Raw genomic sequence first — 12792 nt, 5'->3', positions numbered from 1 at the left:
TTCCCTTTGTTTACATTTTTGTCAAGGGAGATAACTCTGCCAAAATTACTATTTTTTTTTTTAATGAAAAAAATATTTATCAAACCTGCATGAAATATTGCATATACGCTAATTATTGAGTGGAATAGACCTAAGAAATGAACATTACAGACAATATGATACTGTATTAATGATGATAATGACATATTCATATTTGAGATTTGACTTAAGGAGGCCGATTTGGGTTTTTTTGCAGAAAAACTACAATAGCATAACTCTTTATTTTTTAACCATATGTAATTTAAACCAACTCTAGTTTATATGCGAAGGTTCATGAAAATCGACCGTCTGGTTCTTTTTAGGGACCATCTCAAAATAGAGGTACATTTACTATAGGAATATATAGTAAACTGTCATTTTCCGCACATCAAAGCAGTTTTAAAAAATACTACAATAGCTTTTTTTCTCAAATTGTTATATATGATTAGTAATATCATTTCCTACCTTATATGTAAAAAACACAAAATTCTACCGACTGGTTTTTAGTGGGGGCCATCTCAAAATATTAAAATGCACCAAATTTTGCTATATATTTGGATCATCCCGGAAGACCCTTCTATTATTCTATTGTTTCTTTTTCACTTTTTAAGGTCTTCCGTTTCCAACGGAAGACCTTATTGTTATTGCTTTGTTTCTTTTTCCCTTTTATTAAGGTCTTCCGTTTCCAACGGAAGACCTTATTGTTTTTGCTTTGTTTCTTTTTCCCTATTATTAAAGTCTTCCGTTTCCAACGGAAGACCTTATTGTTTTTCTTCGGTTTCTTCTTCCCTATTATTATTAGGGTTTTCCGTTTTTCAACGGAAAACCCTTCTGTTATTCTACTGTTTCTTATTATTATTTTTTTTTCCCGCAAATTTTGTGCACGAGATTTCTCGAACATTTTTTGTCTGATTGCTATGAAACTTTCAGGGTATGTAGATGATATTAATATCTCTAGGCGTTTTTTTCAAATTTTTAAAATTCACTTCCGGTTATGAGTTATTGCCCTTTAATTGAAAATTGGGGGGTCTTTTGTCCAGAGTTGATCTCGGGAACTACAGATGATAGATGCATGAAATTTGGCGAAATTGTCGGTAACATTTTATAGTTATGCTGGCATGAAAATTTTGGTAATTTCTTTGTTAGTTTTTGAGCTATTTGTCGCCAAAGTTTAAGATTTTTTCGGGGCTGAAATTTTGTTGCTTTTTGTATTATAACCTTTAAACTAAAAATATTTTGTTAATACATATAGAACAAAAGTTGTTTAGAATAACGAGAGCTTTCATTTAAAATTAAGAAAAAAGGGCTGGCCCCTATAATTAGGGGTCAGCAGCTCATACACGTATTTTTCTGATAGCAAAAATCGTTACCATTTTATGAAAAAAAATTAATTCAGTTATTTTTAATATATTAAATAATGTCATTTGGTATCAAATTAAACAAGTTCTGTGCTATATTTTTTTTCAAATTTCATAAAACAAATATGTGAGAATCGTACATGAACGAGTTAATATGTCTACATAGCCACACAAGCGAACAAATGCCACATTTAGGCCCAGGCATTTACTGCATAACGTTGTGTTGCGTCTTAGATAAATTGTTGTGATACAATTTCATTTTTTTCATTTATATCATTTATGAATTCAATGAACACACATTATTTAAACGTTCTATGTGCAACTATTTGTCGGGGCGCCCCTGTTTGTAACCCCCACGCGCGCGCGCCGAATGTAAACAGTAACGAACGGCATTGTAGAAAAGAGAGAGCCGTAACCCAGAATGCAGAAGAGAAGTTGTGTATTCTTTCGGTGTACACATGCATTTTCAATTTACTGTGAAACATATAAACATGCACAGGGAACAATACTACATATTTGTTTAAGGAGGATATTTTTCTCGCGTGAATCGTTTACGAGGAAATTCTGACAGCCACACTTCTGTCGACGATCAGCCGTTGATAAGCTACGAGTAATAAAGGAGAAAAGATGGACATTAAAGTGTGTGATTTATGTGGATGTTACTGAAGAAGGTGAGGCTTTTACTCCTTTTAAAGTTTCTTGTTAACTGGTTAAAATTTAGTATATAGTATAGATGTACATGTAAGTACGTGCACACTGTTAGATGTTTTTGTTATGGTGTGGGTGTTTGTTTTCTAACGTGTAATTTTTACATGTTTCATGGATGTTTAGACTCGCTCGAGGTTCATGGGGGACTGGAAAGGGTAACTGAATTTATCTATTTAAAAAAATAACAGATTGTCAATTTTCAGCTCAAAATTCAAAGCAGGGTCTAATTAGAAACATATCATATATTCTTGTGCAGAAGACTCCAAATGTAGTCATGAATACCCTGTAGACATAACTTCAAGTAAATAAAATTGTATACTTCAGACTTCAGAGTTAAAACATGACTTTAATATCTTTATGATGCCGATCATTGTATCATTAAAGAGGTTTAGCAGACCAACAGGTACCCGTACATGTACTTGTACAAGTAGGTTACAAGTTAGAACTATGCCTACCATTCTACCAGTTCACATAATTTTTCTTGTTTAGTTTAGCAGTTATGATGTGTACTTAAATTGTCCTTGTTAATGTTTTAAATGTAATTTTTTATTCTCTTTTTTTAATCTGACTACTGGCAGTACCGGCGTGCAAGCAGTTCTCGCCGAGGGCCATTTCTCGCTGGTGCACTGTTACATCATATTTTCGTATATAATTTTATGTGTTGATAAAATGACGTAACAATGCACTGGTGAGAAATGGTACTCGGCGAGAACTGATCGCACGCCAATATTGATTAATTACAGACAAAAACTGAAGGTTGCGAGTGTTATTTTTTATTGAACAACATTGTTTAAAATAATTCTTTATATATGTGACGATCAGACCCGTTTAAATACCAGTGCCAGATAGCTCAGTTGGTAGAGCACCTGACTAGAGATTCAGGGGGCCCAGGTTCAAATCCCGGTTTGGTCCTTCATTATTTCTCCCATCCTGTTACAATATTGGTGTTGTGACCAACCCCTGGAACTAACAGGTTAACTCGATCCTGCCAGGGATGATCTTCGAGGGTGAAGATCATTTAAGGGGGAGGAATGTGACGGTCAGACTGGTTTGAATACCGGTGCCAGATACATGTAGCTCAGTTGGTAGAGCACTTGACTAGAGATTCAGAGGGCCAGGTTCGAATCCCACTTTGTTCCGTCGTTATTTCTCCCATCTTTTACATATACATGTATATCAGATATATGACAGATGATTAAGGTCATCACAGGTTTTGCAAGATGCAATAAGTGTTAAAACCCTTTACTTTACAACAGAATACATTTAAGTGAATATTTATGTTTCTTGTTATTATTTGGTGTGGTTTTCTTGACAGTGTCGCATAAACAATTTACCCGCTCCTAAAACACAAACTTTCTTTTTGTGGATTCAGCTTACCGCTGATTGGCTGTTGTTGCAGCAGACAAATAAGATATGCACGCACAAAACACAATGAACTTATCAGAGAATGAGTTGAGTTTATTTAAACTGTTGGAATTTGGGTATTTTTTTTTAAAATGTATACTTGTGACAAAACATATATGTGGTACATACAGCTGTAGCTTTATGAAGAAAATTTTGGTTAGACCATATATACCTATCATGCAAGTAAATGATATTTACAAAAAACTTGCAATTTATGGCGCACGAAATATACGCTAGTTTTATAAAGATTGACATACATGTAATGTACCACATTCTGTGAAAAATAATCTATTAAAAATTCTTCATTAAGTTTACTCATACATGTTTTATGCTTATTACACGTAGTATTGTTTTTAAAACATGTAATTTATAAGAAAATAAAAAAAAACCCTCGCTAAATTTATTTGCAAAAAAAAACCACAGTAGAATTGATAAAAAATGGTATACCAGAAGCTAATACGAGTACATGTACTTTGACGCTGTTCGGTGGGTAATATTCGTTTGTAATTTACGAATTGAAATATTGACTGTTGCACTACAAGTACGGTAATAAACTCTCTCTCTCTCTCAAACTCTCTCTCAAACTCTCTCTCTTTCTCAATTTGATAAGTGTTTATACCTATGAAAATTTTTTAATATTATATTATGACTTGATATGCAAATTTTTGATCTTGTACTGCCTAAATGTTATGTCATGTACTGGGATATGTCATACTTATTACACTGCATGGTCAGTGTATTTTTTACAGAAATACTATGCATATGTTAATGTAAACACAGCTATTACTAGTACATGTATGTAAACACAGCTTATTATTTTTTTTATTTATTTCAGCTCAAAACAGACTCTTGTTACCACATGGCTTTAACCAGTACCTGTTGATTCTTGTGGGTCAGCTCCTGAGATTAACCTGTCACCTCTATCCACATGCATATTCCTTGTGTTCTACAGACTATTTACCGGTAATTCAAATTAAATCCAATAATGCATGAACAATAATGGAACTTGAAGAAAGCATCATGCCATGTTGTGGTTTGTGTTGATAAGAAATTATGAAAACAAAATTAAGGCTGTTTAAAGAAATTCATAATTGCTGTGAAAATTTGTTTTTCAATAAAAGTATACAATTATGTTTCCTTTATTTTTTATTTCATAAAGATATTTAGATGTGTTTACATAATTGAAACCCACCCCCCCCCCCCCCCCCCCCTCTATTTAATTGTCTGCATTAAGATTACATGTAGGATATGTAAATGTACATTTGGCTTTGAAATAACATCTGCTATGATAATTACTTTTAAAATGAACAAGAAACAACCTATTTCTACCTTTCTAAGGTATATATGCATAAAAAAGTAGAAAAACATGTCAAATTTGAACATTTTTCATTGAAATCAATTCTGTCTCCAGCTACCTGGGTGTGTTTGAATTTAATTCTAATTTAAGGCAGATGTCTAACTTGTAGGTTGTATCTTACTGTTTTAGCATGGTTAGAAGGAGACTAGAAATCAGAATAGATTAGATATTCACTAAATATGATTGTTAGCTTACTTTTTTCATGAAAACAAGAAATCACAAGCAGGACAGCTGTCTATTTGTTAATTAAAATGGTACAAATCATACAATAAACAAATAAAGATCAAATTTTAGAATCATTGATGATTGTTTTCAAATATGTGTGAGAAATGACTCAAGGAAATTGCCACACGTTTCATAAAATTAGGTAAAACATTTCAAACCATGACTTTTTATGAAAATCAAAAGATTGGGGGGTGGGGGGTATACATGTAAGGGTATTTCTAAGTGATGTGAAGCTTTTATCATGATTATATCATGTAGGCATATGTTGTATTGAATAAGGTTTCTTTTTAAAGGTGGTTGAACAAAAGTTGACCTCTAAAAGGTCAGGTAAAGATGTTTTACTATGGAGAACCTTGTTAATCTGTGTTTACTTAAGGAAATTGGAAATGGTGGGTTCACTTAAATGGCCATATTTTTATTAAACCTCAATGGAATTGGCAATATGTGGTATTCTTTTTCTCAGAATTGCATTAGCTTTCTTATTCTAAGACAAACCGCCTTTTCATAAAAATGTTAGTTTACTAAGTTAAAGGTACAAGGAACAGTTTCGGATAAGTACCGTCAATATTTTTGTAAAATTGAGAGTGACTGTACTTGAAGGTTTATCATTGTTGCGTAGATTCATGAAATGAATTTTAATGATTATCAATAGTTAGAGGGATGTCTCTTGTTGGAATTGGTAAGCAATATTAAGGCCCCTAATTTTAAGTACATGAGAAGCAGAAATAAATTGTGAAACTTGCGGCTATGACAGATATGTTGACTTTACAGTGAAATTGAAGGTTACAAACGGGAGGTTATATACCGGTAACATGAAATGTAGGTGGATGGGATATTATATGCCTATTTAGTATTTACTGGGTATTAGGACAATAGCAAGTTTATTGTTCCCCAAGACAGCAACTATTTAATGAGGCAAAGCCAAGGGAAATAGTTGCTGTGGAATGGGACAATAAACTTGCTATTGTCCGAATAGTCAGTTAATTGGTATTTCATTATGCAGAAGAAAACTTTATTTGTCAGCGATGCAGAATTTCTTGATGATAAACAAATTAGAGTTAAATCAAACTTTGTATTTAATGCGGCGATCTTATTAGGTCAGAGGTGTTCCGAGTTTAAGGTGATATGGGACACTTCCATGTTGTGACGTATTGTTTATCGAAATAAACAATAAAATAAAGTGTAATTATATAAGTACATGTAGTTTCTTTTCAAAAATGGTCACCTAACTCCTTAGCACAGTGGGTTAGAGGGTTTACTAGGAACCTGTAAGTCATGAGTTCGAATCCCGCTGGGGTTTTTTACAATTTTTACCTTTTCAAATATTTTTAAAAGCTATTTTTTGGTAAAATATTGTAAAATTTGAAAATTCTAAACCGGTGAAAATTTTTCAATTATATAGTACTTTAATCCACATTAATATCGACAGATGTCCCATACCACCTTAAAAAGGAGGGAAATCAAATTCTGCTGATGAATGGTTTTGATGACTATTCACCATGGGCAGATAGCATGGATACTATTTTAAATTAGATAAAAAGGCATGTTTATGCCGGCGCCTTCTAGTGATCAATTTGTCCGTCTGTCCATCCGAGATGGCTTGACAGGAGCATAGCTTCTCTCCCCTTGGCCCAATCTGGCTCATACCTCATCCACAGGGTTCCTTTGGTTGAAGGATGTGCAGTGACCTTGAACCATGTTTTTAGGTATAAGGTTAAGGTCATAGCAGAATTATATATATACAATCCTTGTCTGGGGCATATCTTTTTTCCCTTTGGTCCAATCTGGCTAATACTCACAGAGTGTCTCTATGGTTAAACGATGTGCAGTGACCTGCTTGCATGAAATTTCTAGGTAACGGGTGAAGATCATATCGGATCATGCAAAAATCCTTTTTTGAGAGCATATATAATTTCTACTAACCCCTATTTGGCTCAGACTTCACATAAGCAGAGCTTTTGAGTAAAGGGTGAAAGGGTGTGTAGTGACCTTGAACCTATTTTCAGTGAAAAGAAACTGTGAAGGTCATACCAGAATTATGTTTTTTTAAATCCTTGTCCGGAGTTTATCTTCTCTCCCTTTGCTCCATTCAGACTCATACTTCACCCACATGATGCCTTTGTTCAAAATATATGCAATGACCTCGAATGATATTTGTAGATGAAGAGTCAAGGTCATATCAGATCACACAAAAATCCATATTTTAAGAGCATAGATATACTCTCCTTTTAGCCCCTATTTGGCTAATATTTTACCTTTACAGAGTTTATTGGTTAATGGCGTGCAGTGACCTTGAACCAAGTGTGTCAATGTGAAGGTCATAGCAGATCTTTTAAAATTAGTTTTAGACAGTAGATTATTTTCCATATATGCTTAATCTTGGTCAGATTGAACAAAAATGCATGTATGTTAGGGGGAATGAAATTGAATTAAAAGTTCTATGCCAGCTGGAAAAATTTCAAGTTATAGGTCAAGGTCAAAGCAGAATTCTCTGAAATAACATAAGCGGGGCCCTTTGAAATGTTCACAATTTCAATGTTGTCTGGTTCATAGTAATTTTACATAGAAAATATTCACAGAAGTACAGTAAAGTAAACTTTACATCGATAAGTTTCTGACAATTAATGACGCAACGAGCACACAGTACGAAAGGTCAACCTTTTGAAAAGCAGTGAAGAGGAAAAGTTGCTCAGAATTATGTTTTAAACAAAATTGATTTTTTACATAAATTTTAATTTTGCATTCTGGGTTAAGAAAAAAGATGTTAGTTCAAGGTAAAGTAAACTTGTACCTAAAATGAAGTCAAATTTGTTAAGTCGTACTTAAACACATTGTTTTTTTGTTAAGTCGTTCTTGAAATGGTTAAGGGTTTTTGGTTAAGGCGTACTTAAAAACATTCGGATCATGTTAAGTTGTACCAAGAATCATTCGATTTTTTTTATCTTTTTTTACTTAGGTTTCTTTGTTACTAGATTAAGAACTCTGCTTCTTAGACGTACTTCTAGCGTTGCTTTCGACATTAGCGGAAAACCCACTCGTTGCTTTGCAACGAGCTTTGCTCTAGTTATTTTTGTTTTTTTTTCTTTCAAATTTTGTGCACGCGAGTTCTCGGTAATGGCTCGGCCGATTTTCATGAAACTTTCGGATCTAATAGATAATGATCTAAACCTTATTGGAAATTTTTTATTTTGATGACGTCATTTCCGTTTCAGAGATATTGACGTTTTAGCGATTTTTAGAGGGTCAGCTTGTCCGTCGAACTCCTCCTAAACGATAAAAGATATCGAATTCAAATTTTCAGGAATTGTAGACAAATGATGGTAGTTTTGTCTAAAGTGAGCCAATTTTGTCCGGCGCAAAAGGCGCCGAAGCTCGCCTGGACCCGAAAATTGAGATGTAAAAAATGTAGCATAGGCGTCGGAACCGGGGGGGCTAGGGGGGGCTTAGCCCCCCCACTTTTTTTGCAAAGTTATACCTAACCATTAGAAACATAGGATGATAGGGGGTTGAGCCCCCCCACTTTTTCTCGCAGGAAAGGTTATTGATCCTAAATTTACCTTGAAAGATTGTGATGTTGGATTCAGAAGCATCAGAAGCATACTAGCCCCCCCCCCCCCCCCCCCCCCCCCCGGATTAGGAATTTCATGATTTTGGAGAAAAAAAATTTTGGAACTAAATGTTTACTCCCCCCCCCCCCCCCCCCACGGATTAGGATTTCCATGATTTTAGGAATCACTTTTTTCTCAATATTTCTGAGGATTAGTCTAGCCCCCCCACTTTCAATTTGCTTCCGACGCCAGTGTGTAGTGATTTTTCTTAGTTTTCTTTAAATATCTCTTATCTCGAAAATATTTTGTTAAGACATGTAGAGAAATTAAAATTGATTTTTACAAGAGCTTTCATTCGACATCAAGAAAAAGGGGCTACCCCCTCAAATTAGGGGCCAAAAAAGCTCTGAAGTCTTTCTTCCATAGCACTTCACTGAGAAATATTTTGTAATATCTTAAAGAAGCAAAAATGTTCATCTTACAGTTATTTATCTATTCATTATAAAAATAATTTCATGCGTTACGTAATTAGGGGTTTTAAGGGGCCAGAAGTTCAAAATTTCGATCACTTATATCACAAAAAAGACAAATATTTTGAAAAGCAATATAGAATAAAAGATGCTGAGAAAGATGTTCTAAACAATATTCAACCATCAAAATTTCGTTCTGTGGCCCCAATAAGGAGATAAGGGGTCGGCCCCTAAAACGTTCTTTCCCAGATAGCTCAAGAACGGTAACGAATTTCTAGACACTTGTTGAACAAAATATGTTGAATATTAAAAGACCTTTCATTTGACATCAAGAAAAAGGGGCTGGCCCCTAAAATTAGGGGCCAAAAGGGCTCTAAAGTCTTTCTTCCATAGCACTTTACTGAGAAGTAATTTTTAATATGTTTAAGAAGCAAACATGTTCATCTTACAGTTATTAAACTATTCATAATATAAAAGAATTCATGCATTACGTATTTAGGGGTTTTAAGGGGCCAGAAGTTCAAAATTTCGATCACTTGTATCACAAAAAAGACAAATATTTTGAAAAGCAATATAGATTAAAAGATGCTTAGAAAGATGTTCTAAACAATATTCAACCATCATAATTTCGTTCTCTGGCCCTAATAAGGAGATAAGGGGTCGGTCCCTTAAACTATTCTTTCCTAGATAGCTCAAGAACGGTAACAAATTTCTAGACACTTGTTGAACAGAATATGTTTAATATCAAAAGACCTTTCATTTGACATCAAGAAAAAGGGACTGGCCCCTCAAATTAGGGGCCAAAAGGGCTCTGAAGTCTTTTTTCCAAAGCACTTTACAGAGAAGTAATTTTTAAAAGGTTTAAGAAGCAAAAATGTTAATCTTCCAATTATGCATCCATATATGATTTTAAAAAATCTCATATGTTACGTAATTAGGGGATTTAAGGGGCTAAAAGTCTTTTGATGATAACTTTAAATTGTGAAATATTTTGTAATACATTATAGAAGCAATTATATTCATCGAAACACTATACACCTATAAATGACAATTGTTTACTCCTTTGTTACGTAATTAGGGTTTAAGGGGACAGAAGTCCGAAAGATTGATCTTCAATATATTAAAATGGAAAAAAATTTCGAATGCTTAACAATATGCAACCATCCTTGTTTTGTTACCTGATCCCTTAAAGGAGTTATAGGGCCGGCACCTTAAATGATCTTTTCCAGATATCTCGAGAACGGTATATAATTTCGAAACACTTGTTGAACAAAATTAGATCCCCCGGCATTTACTGATATGTTTCGTTGATGAAGATCAAAGGCAATTTCATTTCCTTTTCTTAAAATCGGACGGAAGACCTCCTCGTTGCTCGCAACGAGATCGTGTCTAGTTAAGGTCTTCCGTTTCCAACGGAAGACCTTATTGTTTTCGTACTGTTTCTTATTATTATTTTTTTCCACAATTTTTGTGCACGCGATTTCTCAAAAACTATTCGGCCGATTTTGACCATTTTTTCACAGATGATTGCCAGAGGTCATAATTCTAGACGTTTTTTGAAATTTTGAAATCGTCACTTCCGGTACCGAGTTACGGCGGATTTTCTATTTTTTTACGTCCTATTTTGTGCAGAGCTGATCTCAGAAAATATTAGAGATATGAATACAAAATTTTCAGGATAGGTAGTCTATAGTTTGAAGTTGTGCACTATTATATTGTTTTACGCCAGTAGCGCCATTTCTTTGAGCTCGCCTAGGCTCGAAAATTGGGTACGAATTTCGAATCAAAATTTTCATACGTTTTGATCTGTATCTTTTTATCAGTTGATATTTTGTGAAAACATATATAATAAAAGTAGTAGATAATCAAAAGTTCTTTCCAACAAAATCAAACAAAATGGGGCTGGCCCCTTAAATTAGGGGCCAAGACACTCGTAAACTCTATTACAAATAACATAAAAATGATAATGATTTTGTAATGCATTATAGAAGCAAAGTTGTTAATCGGAACAATATCTATCAGGTAAAATCCTTGCCATGCCCATTTATTACGTAATTAGGGATTTTTAGGGGCCAAAGTACTTAAAGTTTGACGCAATATATCTAGAGAAGTAGACATATTTTGTTAAGCATTGTAGAAGAGAAAATGTTTGCAATGATAATTCTAATCGATTCCATTAATCATAATAACAATGTATGTCCCCATTAAGGATCTAGAGGGCTGGCCCCTAAAATATTCAATCATTTGTGTCTAAAAAATGATCAACAATTTTAGATGGGTGTAAGAACAAAAAATGTTAGAATTCTCAAGAGGCAGTCTACCATAGAACCATGCAAATGGCTATCAATGGAAGTATATCGAAATTTCATGAGACTTGGCACAGATATTCATGATAACCTAACTTGATTATAATGAGAATGATTTTTATTACATTACATCAGTAACTATGGAAACGGATGGCACTTGGGTTTTCCCCTTGTTCTATTTATAGAACTTTTGAAAAATTAGACAGCATACAATTCTTTTTAGTTTACTGGAAATATTACACACTGCAATTGAATGAAACCCGTTTCTTCACATTGTGAAAACCCATAGGTATTCTGAATAATAAGGAATTTAAATTTCTAAACACAATACACAAAGATATGTGGGCCTTAACTTCATGAAAATACTGAAATTTTACCAAAATTGACCTATTTGCACTAAAACTGGCATAACTGCCCAAGAAACGCATCAATTAATATAATATTTTGTCAGCTTATATGGTCTTTATTTGTCTTTAATCTGGTTGAGGGAATTTGGTTGCAAATGAAATTCAGTGGAAATTTTGGGGGGGTGGGGTGGATTTGGGAGGGGGTTGGGGTGGACATGGTGCACTTTTATCTAGGGTAAGAAAAATGATATTACATAATTATTTAGATTTTCCTTGCCAAATAAAACAAGTAGTAATGGAGAATTAAGTAGTCTTAAAAATTAAACACACAGAATTACTATGAATTGCCCTCAGTCGAGGGGCGGGGGGGGGGGGGGGGGGGGGGGGGGGGGGGCTGCAATTGAAAGGAAACTTGGACCATTAAGTTTGTCACCTAACAGCGACGCGCAGTGGGTTAGAGGGTGTACTACGAATCTGTAAGTCATGAGTTTGACTCCCGCTCTGGGTTTTTACAATTTTTACCTCTCCAAATATTTTTAAAAGCTCTTTGTTGGTTAAATATTGTAAAATTTGAAAATTTTAAACCGGTGAAAGTATTTCAATCACAATGTACATTAATCCATATTAAAATCGAATTATGTCCCACAGCACCTCAATTTATATAAGCATCCGCTTTGACATAAAACTGTTAAAATACAATAACAATGGATTTCAAGTTACATGTATTCAAATAAATGAATGTACATATCAAACATTTTTTTTATCATATACATTTGTATTTTTGAGAAGAGTTTACAACATAAGTATATTGTTAAGATGATATCTGAGAAGAACACAGCAAATAACAATCTTTAACTTAATAAATAACCTGTTTAATATTCATGGATTATTTGTTACAGTTATAAACTTCAAAATGAACATATAACCACCCGATATGAAAAATAAATCCTGAAAAGCCTACATGTAACACTCATTTATAAGAAATACTTGTAATGAGCCTTTGCTTCAAATGGAGCAAAAAGCAAAGACCAAATTATTGCAGTTATTTTCA

Source organism: Crassostrea angulata, chromosome 10 (genome assembly GCF_025612915.1).
Source record: "Crassostrea angulata isolate pt1a10 chromosome 10, ASM2561291v2, whole genome shotgun sequence".
Taxonomy (NCBI): Eukaryota; Metazoa; Mollusca; class Bivalvia; order Ostreida; family Ostreidae; genus Magallana; species Magallana angulata.
The sequence above is the reverse complement of the archived record's forward strand: the minus strand, read 5'-3'. Positions refer to the sequence as shown.